The sequence below is a fragment of the Equus asinus genome, chromosome 22 (assembly GCF_041296235.1).
Source record: "Equus asinus isolate D_3611 breed Donkey chromosome 22, EquAss-T2T_v2, whole genome shotgun sequence".
Taxonomy (NCBI): domain Eukaryota; kingdom Metazoa; phylum Chordata; class Mammalia; order Perissodactyla; family Equidae; genus Equus; species Equus asinus.
Genome location: NC_091811.1, coordinates 48,427,169 through 48,439,480, shown reverse-complemented (window position 1 = coordinate 48,439,480; position 12,312 = coordinate 48,427,169). Strand labels below are relative to the sequence as shown.

At 41.0% G+C, this 12,312-nt stretch overlaps 1 long non-coding RNA gene across 2 annotated transcripts in view; it reads right to left on the bottom strand.

Moving 5' to 3' along the window:
• The window catches only part of LOC123279894 (uncharacterized), a 59,070-nt gene extending 47,631 nt beyond the window's left edge, over window positions 1-11,439 (bottom strand). For both annotated transcript variants that reach the window (XR_011496987.1, XR_006518295.2), the window contains exon 1: window positions 11,051-11,439. This is a non-coding gene — a long non-coding RNA (uncharacterized lncRNA). The remainder of the gene's footprint in view (window positions 1-11,050) is intronic.
• Between the last annotated feature and the right edge of the window lie 873 nt (window positions 11,440-12,312).

Here is a 12,312-nt window from a genome sequence, read left to right as displayed (position 1 = left end):
ATAAAATGCAAATCTCTAAGGTCTTTCCAGGTCAAAAATTCTAATCTAATCAATAACAATTTTGATGAGTGATATTGATTATTGGCAAGATTCAAACATATTTTCCCAACTTTGTCTATAACGAAATATGTCTAAAGTTTGTGGAACCAGATACCTGAGAGGGCTGGACCCTCTTTTGGTTGGACTTTATTTTCCTACTATTTTTCCCCCAAAATGTTCCGATACTCAATTTCAATCCGGTATCTCTGACACTTATTTTTTAAATTGCTATCCAAACAAGTAAATAGGAAGAAAGCACTGCTTTTGGAAAGTTAAATCCAGTTTTCTCAATCAACCTACATACAGACATTATTTACAAGTTATAGTGATATTGTTACTCAGTTACTAGTTTTAGTAGTTTAGTAGTAGTAACTAGTTCAGTTACTAGTTCTAGTTCCTAGTTTTCCCTATTTTACGAAGTATCTAGGCATCAGCTTGAACTCTTTGGGATGAGAGGGTTGGAATGCAAAGAGAAACTGTCATGAATTTATTTCATATTTCCTGTTTGTCACGACCCAATTGCCTGTTAGGCGTGACCACATATTCTCAATAAACCCTGTGTTTTGGAACACTTTACACCACATAATTTACATTGAATTCTACAACCTAAAGAGCAGCTTTTTATTTTCTGCTGCAATTTTTAACTTCTCTGGTTCTCTATTCCCATTGTTCTTTTTTCTTTACATTCAACACTCTCCTGAGAAGGAACTAATGCAACATTTCATATTGCTACTCCATCACCCACTCTATCAATCAAGATATTAAACACAGGGAGTGCAATTCCACTCAAACCCCATTTGGAGCTTCCCATATTGTTATTACCATGACCTCTTTATCTACAGACCTTCATCCAGCTTTCATTGAATCATTCCATTTTGTGATTGCTCGTGTTTAAGGCCAATCTGAATTATTTAAAATTGCATGAGGAATCGGCAAATGATTTGATAATGTTCAAATATAACTGCCATCCCATAAGGGAATGATTTCATAATTCTATCAAAACTGCAATTGGTTTTGTCAGAAGCAATTTGCTTTATAGAATCCATTGCTTATTCCAAATTACAATTCCCTTAGCCTTTAGATATCCGCATTTTCTTTTAATGTTTCTGCCATTATGTGATGGTGCTGAGGTTAGATTAAACAGATTTATTGCTGTCCTTCATACTTAAATATGATGGTACACTGCTCTACGTATAAGAACAGCTGAAAAGAATGAAGGTGATCAGCGGGGGCTATCTGAATGTTATACACAGAGGATATTTATCAAATATTCTCTTTGTGTGTTTGGTTTTGCTCTGGAGGCTGCAAGGAATTTATGCTGGACATGTGCCACCCAAGTCTCCAATGCAGTATCTCAGCCTAATCTGCCTGCTCCCGTCAGTTCCTAGTAATAATCTACTAGGCTCCATTACCCACATTGCTCTTTCTCCTGGGCCACTTGCTTTCAGCTGTCACATTTCTGGAGTATCTTCTTGTCAATGAATACTGCTTTTGTTACCATTTCGTTGTGATTATAATAACCATCGTCAGGCAGCATATCCTGAACTTTTATATGTGCCAGATTGGCACGTATCAAAGAGAAGTCTCATTTTCTGCTATTGGGAAAAGATGTAATGGTTATATAGATTTGTTTTATCACTAACCTTGTTTTACTGATAACCACCATTTATTATTATGTGCCAGATGCCATGTTAAACAATTTATAAGCATTATTTTATTCAATCTTCAAGGCAGGAACTTTTATCTGTATTTAACCTATGATAAATTGAAATTCAGTGAGGGTAGGTAATTTGCTCAAGGTCACACAGAAATGCATTGATGGTGCTACCCTTTCATTCTCGTGGGTGAAGGTTATGGAGGGATGGAGGGAATTCTGACCAGAAGAGGACAGAGGAAGGGAACTGGAACCCATGTTACATGTATAGAATGTAGAGTATGAGGCAGGCTGGAGGCTTAGGGAGGAGAGAGAAAGGAAAATCTCCTAAGGGCATTGATGGAAAGAGAGCAAGGAGGAATACAGGAAGAGCAACATTGTTATAGAGGTCCTCATTTCATTAATATAAAATATCCTCCTTGGTTTTATTTAACGCTTCTCACCACGAATTCTAATTCATCTTATTTTAATGCAATAGTTATATTGAATGAGCTGAAATTAACAGGATACAGTTATAACACAAATTGATTCTTTCCCACCACTCCTTACTAAACTTGCTCCATCAAACAATCCATTCCTTGCCCTTGGATGAAATCTTGGACAGGTCCCATAGTTCTTTGGTTTCGTCTTAGAAAAGACATAAATTATCTTTTTGACATGTAGAGGACCAGTCCAGCGTGATGATGAGAACTCCAAACTCCATTTTACCCAGTTTCTCCTTTATGCAGGCTTGGGTCTTCTCCAGTCGTGGAAGTCTGCAACAGGGCAGAGGGCTGTGGCCAACTTCTTCTCCTTTACTCACCTCCTTCCTCCAGGGCTGGGCCTGGAGGAAGGGGCCAAGGTGTTAACTACTGGTACTTTTGTGATCTGGATATTCCAAGCTGACTCTCTTTTAAGGAGCAGTTTTGTGGGTTTCTCAAAGATTCGCCTAGTAGCAACATCCCACTGTTGATCCCTTGATACCAGCTGGCGGCTTTCTACTCCTCCCTCAGCCCCAGGCTCCAATGGGTTACCATTTAACTGGGTGCCATCATCCCTCTCGGCATCCTTTGGGGGCAGATTCCTCTTCTAGACCATTTAGACTTCATGCCAGCTCGCCCATCATACTCCCACCCCCTGTGTTTCATTTTTGATGCACAGGAAACATGCACACTGCCTCCCCTATCATGCCTCCATCAGCAACTGTGGCTTGCTCCCGAAGCAGCCTTGCCTCTCTCTCCTCTGCTTCTTCAAGCCAATCTAATCACAGCTTCTTACGTAGCCCATATGCTCCCCTAATGCCAGGGACTCCAATAAAACTCTCCACATGAAGCCTTCCTCCCTTGGCAGGGGGTGAAGGGGAATCACACCCTCCCTCATCTCTGTGAAAGTGGAGGGAGCACACAGCATCCACCAACTCTCTCCAAAGCACGCCTTTCACTCCCCTACTCTTTTGGAGGCTGGGGAAACACTCTGACCATTTCTTAGCATGTCCATTTGGAGAGGCTGGTACCTTGCCTTAGACTGTGGGAGTTCGTACCCATTGTAATATTTTTAGCATTTGGGCCCTCAACCAAAACTGAGACACAGAAGCCAATTCAACATCCTCTTACATCTGAGCTGCTGCTCCTGCCTCCTTTTTGTTAGCATCTGCTGGTACAGCTTTTCTGATTCTTTTATTTTCAACTTCCCTATGTCATTCTGTTTTCGGTGCGCCTCTTATAGACAGTCAATTGACTTCTTTTAACCTAATACATGTCTCTGTATTTTAATTAGGTACACTTAACTCATTCATTGAGATACTGAATTTTTTTCTGCATGTTATCTTTTCTGTTTTTCATATTTTCTGATTGTTTCTTCTCTCCATCTCTATTTTTGGCTTTGGGTGAATTGATTGAGTTGTCTTTGTTCATTTTTTTCTCTAAAATGGTTTGAAAATTGTATAGTTTATTTCTCTTTTAATGGTTTCCCTTATTAACACACACACTAAAAAAATTTTTCTAACAATGTCTAGCATTAATCAGAATCTATACCCTTAAACAATATAAGAACCATAACAAGATTTTACTGCCCTCTGCACTCAACCAACTCTCCCTCCCATCACCTATGTTGATTTAAATCTTCTTAGATTTTAATTACAGATGGTTATTAATTTTGTAAAACCTATGTCATTTTCCTAAACAGACTTTTGAGCAAATAACCATCTTCCTCTGGACTCCACATACTTTGCTTTGAAGAATTTCTAAAAGCAAATTGGGAGAGTCATCCCTGGGAAAGGCAGGAATGGAGTGAGTGAGACCTGGGGTGAAGCCTCAGCTTCTGCCTTCCTCTCCACCGAAACTTTGGAAGAAGCATCTGTTACCTTCCCCGGTTTCCTGACCTGCTCTCATCTGAACACGATCCAAGCCCCTACACCTCTACCCAATTCTTATTCTTTATTTTGCTTCCTAGCACTTAAACAAATTTAATGACTTCAACACAGGATCCATGAAGGCAGGGAGCTCGCCTGTTTCACTGCAGCCACGAAGCAACTCTCGCCCCAGCCCAATTTCATGAGACGCCAGCTCAGTCTTTGTCCCCAAAGTAGGAAGTCACTTGGTCTGTGTCCTCTAAGGCTCTGGATTTTGTGAGATTCTGCTTGTCTTACTCCACATGGTCAGGCAGAGCAGTATCCTTCTGGTCTATAGCCCTTGCTTCTTGGCTGCCTCATAATTCTCCAGGCCATGTGAGGTGCCGCTGCAGCCTCCCCAACCTCGGGCTCTAGCACCCTCTAGTGGTCATCGACAGGCTTGCAATGTCAGCACCGAGTTCTAGACTCTTGCCTCCCAGCTGTTCTCAAAGTCATCCCCTTCCAGTGGTAGCAATTTAACTGCAGGAGCAAGGATAGGAATTGAAAAGGAGAACTCAGCACGCTCTCTTACTCTCACCTCCCACATTTTCCCCTCTCCCGCTGCCACTCCTGAAGAAATTCATGAACAGCTTGGAGACGCTCCAATGTCCCTCTTTTAGAAGTGCTTATCCATGGTTTTCAGGCAAGGCATAGAGGGTTGCCTTCTGGTTCTCAAAGTCAAGGGGATATCTGAAGGTACGCATGCCTCTCTTTGGTAGTGGATAGCCAGAAAATCCCTCTGGCTTCCTAGCAGCACTAAGCTGCAGGTTCAGCACCCCTACCTCATGATATGGCCATGGACACTATCTGCAGATTTTGTCAGCAAAAAAAATGCACAGGAGAGGCTCCTCACATAAAAGTGGAAAGGGAACAATTCAGTCATGAGGTTTTAGTTTGCAGGACTCCGGTGGGACTGAGTTAGAGGCGGTACCACATATTACCAGCAGCTTGGGCTTGCCCTGCCTCCGATGGACCCACTCTGACAGTTGCCCAGGGCTCCAGCCACGTGCAGTGGTGTTCCACCTTCTCATAGCAGTGTGGCTAGTGGGGGTCCTTCTTCTCACTAGGCAGAGATTCAGAGATGTTGGGTAGGTTTGCACCTCACGTGACACAAGGCTCCAGCACTATAGATGAACACTAACAATGGGTGGCAAAGGACACCGTTGTGGAGAGAGGAGATGCTGCTCTTGCCACCCTGCAGTCCTTGGCTCTGCTTGACTAAAAGCCCAGGATCAGTGATCTCCTAGGACAAGGGTTGGCAAAGTACGGCCCATGGGTCAAATTGGCCTGCCATGTGTTTTTGTACAGCCCATGAGCAAAGAATGCTTTTTACATTTTTAAATGCTTGAAGAAAAAGATCAAAAGAAGAATAACCTTTCAAAACGTGAAAATTACATGAAATTAAATAAGGTTTAATTTCATAAATAAGATTTTATTGGAACATGGCCATACTCATCCATTTATATATTGCCTGTGGCTGCTTTCATGTCACAATGGCAGAGTTGAGTAGTTGCAACAGAGACCATATGGCCCACAAAGCTGAAAATATTTACTATCTGGCCCTTTACCAAAGTTTGCTGACTCTCCTAGAAGACCCATGCCTTCTAGTTCATCACAGATTTCAGGGACCTGGTTGGATGAGGCACAGAATGTCTACTGGAGCCTTGCAAGGAATGAAGGTGAATTCACGTTGTGAAGGCCCTAACTGAAGATTTTGGGTTTGATCTAGTAGGCCATGGGGAGCCTTTAAAGTTGGTGCCAGGATCAAAGCAGTGCATTCTGGAGACTCAACGTGTCATCAGTGGTAGGAAGGACTGAATGAGAGGAGAATTCTGAGGTAGGGAGACCAGAGGTGAGGAATAACAACTGAGGGCTTGAAGCAAGGAGCACCTAGGAAGAGGAAGAAATGGTTACTGGTGGCATGCTGGGGACAGTGGCAGAGAGCAGCAGACAGGCTGTGATCAAAAAGGCACAAAGAGGATGTGGATATCAGTAGAATGTAGTCATGAGACACCAAGACCACAAGACATAAGAACATTTCTGAGGTAATCTGGTTTTGCCAACTGGCATCGTTCTTAACCAGATGATCTTGCAGGTAGATTTCCTTTTCTTTCCACTAGTGTCTTTAAAATAAAACTTAGCACCTGGCAGATTACGAACATGGAGCACAGGGATGGACACGGGAGGTAAGCAGTTTGAGACTGACGTGCATCATTGTGTGAATTCATGGGTAGAAATGGCTGGGGAACTCTCCAAACTAACAAATCTTTTCCTAATCCCCCTAAAGCAATAACGCTTCTGCCCAGCCATCTCTGGGCTCCTTGCCATACGTTTCCATTAGATTAAAATTAGCTGGTATGATCAGAGTTATTAAGGAGAAAAAAAACCATCATAATTTCCAAAGAAAAGAAGGCTACATAATTGTTCCTATAAAATTAAATCAGAAGATAAACTATTATTTCAGCCCCGAAAAGTTCTATGAACAAGTCTGCTTTCTGCAGAAAAGGAGAAAACTATGAAGTTAATATTTTTTAAAAGGAAGCACACTGCAAAATGAAAATAACTTTACTGTATTACTTGAACTTGACATATAGCGCTATTTACACTACTCAGAACTCATCCTCAGTTTGTAAATGCGCTAGTAATTATAAGGTCCAAATTAAACTTTGAGGTTAAGACTTCAGTGAAGTGAACTGTAGTCGAAAGAACAGTTGATTTTTATCTTTTACATTTCTATTATAGGGTGGATAAATTTTTCTACAAGAATGGTTTAATAGCAGTATAGATCTTTATAAAAGACATAGATGGGACTTTTTTAAGTGGCAATTCATTGCTGTAGAATAGTTGCATAGCACAAATTTGAGAATAAGTCACCAAAAGTTTTGTATGTGTTTAATTTTCTCTTATCACCTTCAAATTTCTTGCATGACTCTTAGCTCATCAACTTCCTACTACAGAATTAACTCTCTCAAAATACTTTTTAAAATGATGTTATATCTGAGAGCCTACAAGATGAGAAAACTTTCTGAGATTTTTAGCCACAAAAAGCCAATGATGCCCACAGCAGGTCCAGTGCTACACCAGAAGAAGTGACTAGGATCAGATTAAAGCTTTCAAACGTGAAAGACTCCAAATGACTTAAAAAATCATTATTTCAGAAGTGATTCTTAACATAAAAACATATACACTTCAGATGTGTATACGGAAATACCACATTGAAAAAGGTAAAGAGGGAGAGAAATTTAAAAACGGGAAAGATACATGAATAAAAGACAAAAGCAAGTGAACACTGCCCTGCTCTCGACGTTCTTTCTTTCCTGGCCTCTCCTAGCACAGAGCCATTCACATCGATTCTCGTTCCTCACCAAAGGCTGTCAGTGAAGCACCTGGTTTCCAGCTCCAGTTGGCTATCGCTTAAAATGCAATATTTTCGTTGGAGAAAAGTAGTCAGATAAGGTAAGTAAATAATAAGTGCCAGGATAATCTTTGGAAATCTTGGAATATCTAGAGGAAATTTTACCCAGACTATTATCTCAGAACAATATAACACACCTTAAATAGGACAAATTCATGCAGCACAAGGGCCAAGTGCTCATACTTTGGGGTCAGAGAGTTTTATTCTGAATTCTGCCACTTCCTAGCTCACTGGAATGAGCCAGTTGCCCTCTCTAAGCTTCAGACTCATAATCTATAATATAGGAATAATGTTACAATATACTTGTCTTATAGAATTATTTAGAGAAATAACTGAAGTAAAGTAAAAATGTTTAGCATAGTGTTTTTGTTACAATAAGTACACAATAAATATAAATTATTGTTAGCTTCACTTTTCTAACCACCTCAGCTTCTAAAGGGTAATGATGAAGCAACACATCACTTTTGCATAATAGCAGGGTTTTATCTCTAATTTTAATAACAGGCTCTAGAGTTTGTTACGTCTCTACTATATGTCAGGTGTCTCATATACTGGATCTCACTTAGCCCTCAAGCGATCCCACTGAATACATATGATCATCCTCATTTTATAAGTTAGGACTCTGAACTAGAGAAATTTGGTAACTTTCCCAGAGTTTCACAGATTGTAACTGTTGAACTTGGAATTAAATCCAGATATGTCTGATTCCATAGCCCATGTTCTAGGGGAGAGATGGCAGATAAGTTTTAACTCAAATTTCAAATTAAGAACACAAAAAAGCTATCAAAGATCATGTCAAAAGGACCAGGATCCCACTAGAGAGGGCTCTCACTGGGCAAAGATGAGACAGCTTGAGCATCAGAAAAAATAATGGGGGCTGGCCCGGTGGTGCAGCAGTTAAGTGTGCACGTTCCGCTTTGGCGGCCCGGGGTTCACTGGTTCAGATCCCGGGTGCGGACATGGCACTGCTTGGCAAGCCATGCTGTGGTAGGCGTCCCACATAGAAAGTAGAGAAAAGTGGGCATGGATATTAGTTTAGGGTCAGCCTTCCTCAGCACAAAGAGGAGGATTGGCAGCAGATGTTAGCTCAGGGCTAATCTTCCTAAAAAAAACGGAAAAAATAATGACTACCGTATGCTGAAACATATAAAATGTATTTAAAAATCGTGTGTTCATTCTAATTCTTTTATTTTAAAAAATTTCATTCTCCATTTTTGGGGTTACTAAGGCATCAGCTCATTGTTCTGAAAACTGGTGAATAAAGGGAAAGAATCGAGCATTTCTCTTGCTTTTCCAGTATAAACTATCTGGGTAAGATATGCAAATATTTGGAGGAAAGTGTAAAGGCTCTGGAGAGGCACGCGCCTGCCCTGTTCACAAAGCAGCAGAGAGACCTCTTCCTTGTCTGTCCTGCTGAGCGCAGAGACGACTTCTCCCGCCCATCGCCTCTCCCCGGGGTGTGCACCTGCAGGCCTGACGGTGGCCACTGGGTGGCTGCTGGGCAGCGAGGAGGAAAGGAGCTTAGATGAGTGAGCTAGGGGGTCCATACACATATGTGCCACCCCCTTGAGTCTCAGAACAGTGCCACGGAGCCTCCATTTGTGCACTTTGCATGGGGACGGTTCTACTGAAAAGAATAGCTGGTTCTTCTCCATCAGGGAGACAATAAAACCGAGCGGTTTCAGCCATCCATGAGAACAGAGGGGGCTATCCTGTAGAGACCCAATTATACAACAAAAAATGACAGTGAAGCAGAAGGAGAGGCCATGTTATTTCTAATACCTAAGTCTGAGCCACTCAACTTATATCTTCCACTGAAATGTGGTAGGATGAAGGCGGAAGACCCTAGGAGCCTTTGCTGTGAGGCCCATCAATCTCTTGAAAGCCAGAAACTGAGGTGAAATGGGCCCCCAGAGGAAAAGAAAGAAAGATCAGATTTAGAGAGAGGGAACTAGGAAAAAGTACCCTAGGAATAGGGTTGTCAGATAAAATATAGTATGCAATATTTATGATATTGTTATACTAAGAAATTATTCATTATTTATCTGAAATTCAAATTTCACTGGGCATCCTGTATTTTTATTTGCTGCATCCAGCAATTGCATCAGATCTGCTCCGGCTCATTCCTCTGCCTCTTACCCTACTCCACTCCCACCATCTCTCCTATATCATTCAGCAAACATGAGGAAGAGAATGGCAGGCAGGAAGAAGTGAAGAAGAGAAGGGGGAGGGAAGAAAGGAAGGAAAGCCGAGGGAAGAAATAAGAGAGAGACAGAAGGAGAAATACAAAGAAAGACAGAAAGCATGTATCTAAAAAACAAAAACAAAAACAATACAGGGGAACCGATTTTTAAAAGTTAAGCAGTTTCAAAGAAAGTACAAACATGGCCTTACATTAAAAAGAGCTGCAAAAAGACATAAAAATAATTCAAAGAAGAGCTTGTAAGGCGATAGAAGGAGATAAAAAGTGAGCCAGCAAAGCTCAGGAAAGAAATGAGAGAAAAATAAAAATGTCACAGAGATAAAAAGCCATGTTGGAAGCAATGAAAATAGAATGAACGAAATTTAAACACAGTTCTGGGGCATAGTATGTATGAGGAGGTGAAATAAAATACAACAAGCTACATGGATAGTTCTTATGCTCATGTTATGAATGGTGGACACAGCAGATACAAAACAGCTATTATTTATGCTTCTGAAGAAGAAAGCAGAACAAATGGAAAAATTTTTAAATCTGACACATGAATGGTAATAATAATAATTGTAATAATAGCTACCATTTATGTGAGCTCTCACTATGTGCCAGCACTGAGTTCTGAGGATTATCTCATTCAATCCTCATAATAATCCTACTAGGTACTATTATCCTCTCCATTTTCCAGATGAGGAAATTGAAGCAGAGAGAAGTTAAGCAACCTCTTTAAAGTCACAAAGTTAGTGGCAGAGCCAGGATTTAAACCCAGGCAGCCGGATTTAACAATCTGTACTCTTAATCACTCAAAGCATTTCTAAAATTGGGAAAGTCTTGAAACTGCAGATCTATAAAGCATACCTTATCGTAGCAAAATCTGACTCAGGATTAAGTAACACTAGCCCATCTCCTGGTACAGTAACCAAAATTTAAGGATAAAGAATGATGGGAGCAACCAAATGGAAAAAGGTCATCGATAAGGGGAAAACTCAGATCGTCCTCAGACTTCACCATAACAGAACTTCATGCTCTATGATACTGTGCATATCTGTAAGGATCTGAAAGATAGGAGATAGAATATGAAAAGCTTAAAACAAGCTGAGCTGTCCTGTAAGTTTAAAGGTAATGAGAAATATTCTCAGCATGTAAGATTTCAGGAAATTCAGTACCAGGTAGGTTGTATCATTCTTCTGATTTAGATCATTCAAGATCGAGAGTTAAATCCGAACTCTGTGGTCAGCCAGCACAAATTTCTTCACAGCCTCTCTTCTCCCTGCCTTTCCAATCTTATTTGCAGCTACTCATTGCAGAGCTCTTGCTCTACTGACCCTCATGTTCAGTTCTAAACCTCCCTTCATTGTTTTCAATTCAAGAGATACTTACCAAACACCTCTGGTGTGGCAGGCACTGTGCTAGGCACCGGGATACAGTAGTTCCGTCCTCAGGCAGCTTATAGTCTGGTGGGGAAGTCAGCTTAAACAAGCAGGATGCATGCCACAAATGGAGGAGTATAGTCTGCTGTCTAGGATACCAGGGAAGGTCTTTCTGAAAAAAATGGCATTTCAACTGAAGGATGAGGTAGAATTAACTGGGCAAACAGGGGAAACGTGGAGTTTGGGGCTTGGAGGGAATAGCAAACAGAAGGAAAAGACCCAAAGGTGAGAGAGCATATGATATCCATGAGGAACTAAAAAAATCCAGTATGGCTAGAGTGTAGCGATCAAGGGAAGAGGAGTTAAGAGATGTGGCTGCAGACGAAGCCAAGGAGAACTGACCAGTTATACACACAAGTCATGTGAATGCCTTTGCGTGGGTGTCGATGGTCACAGCTGTTTCCTGTTTGTGTTCAGTAAGAGTTATTAATAAAGTCTACTGAGACTGCAGAGGGCCAGGCTCTAAGCCCACAGCACCCCACCACTGTGGTGTCTCCTCTGACTCAGGGGGCACAGTCTCATACGCGCTATTGACACCCAGGTCCACAAAGAGATAGCTGGAAGACCTCATCTAGCTACGTCACCCATGAATGCATCCTTCTGTGATAAGTTCTTTATCTTAAGTCATATCTTTCTGAAAAATAAACTTTTCACTTTAGAAGAGTTTAGATTTACAGAACAGTTGCAAATATAGAACAAGAGTTTCCATATACCTCCCACACACTTTCCCCTTCTGTTATCAACTTGCACTAGTATGGTACATTTGTTACAACTAATAAACCAATGTCGATACATTGTTATTAACTGAAGTCCATATTTTATCTTGATTTCCTTAGTTTTTACTTAATGTCCCTTTTTTGTTCCATGATCTCATTCAGGATACCATACATTTAGTCATCAACTCTCCTTAGGCTCCTCTGATCAGTGACAGTTTCTCAAACTTTCCTTGTTTTTAATGACCTTCACAGTTTTGAGGTCTACTGGTCAGGTATTCTGTAGAATGTCCTTCAACTGGGGATTGTCTGATGTTTTTCTCATGATTGGACTAGGATTTATACATTTTGGAGAGAAAGACCCCAGAGGCAAAGTACCATTCTCATCACATCATATCAAGGGTACCTACTATCAACATGACTTATCACTGTTGGTCTTGACCTTGATCACCTGGCTGAGGTAGTACTTGCCAGGTTACTCTACTGTAAAGTTACTTTT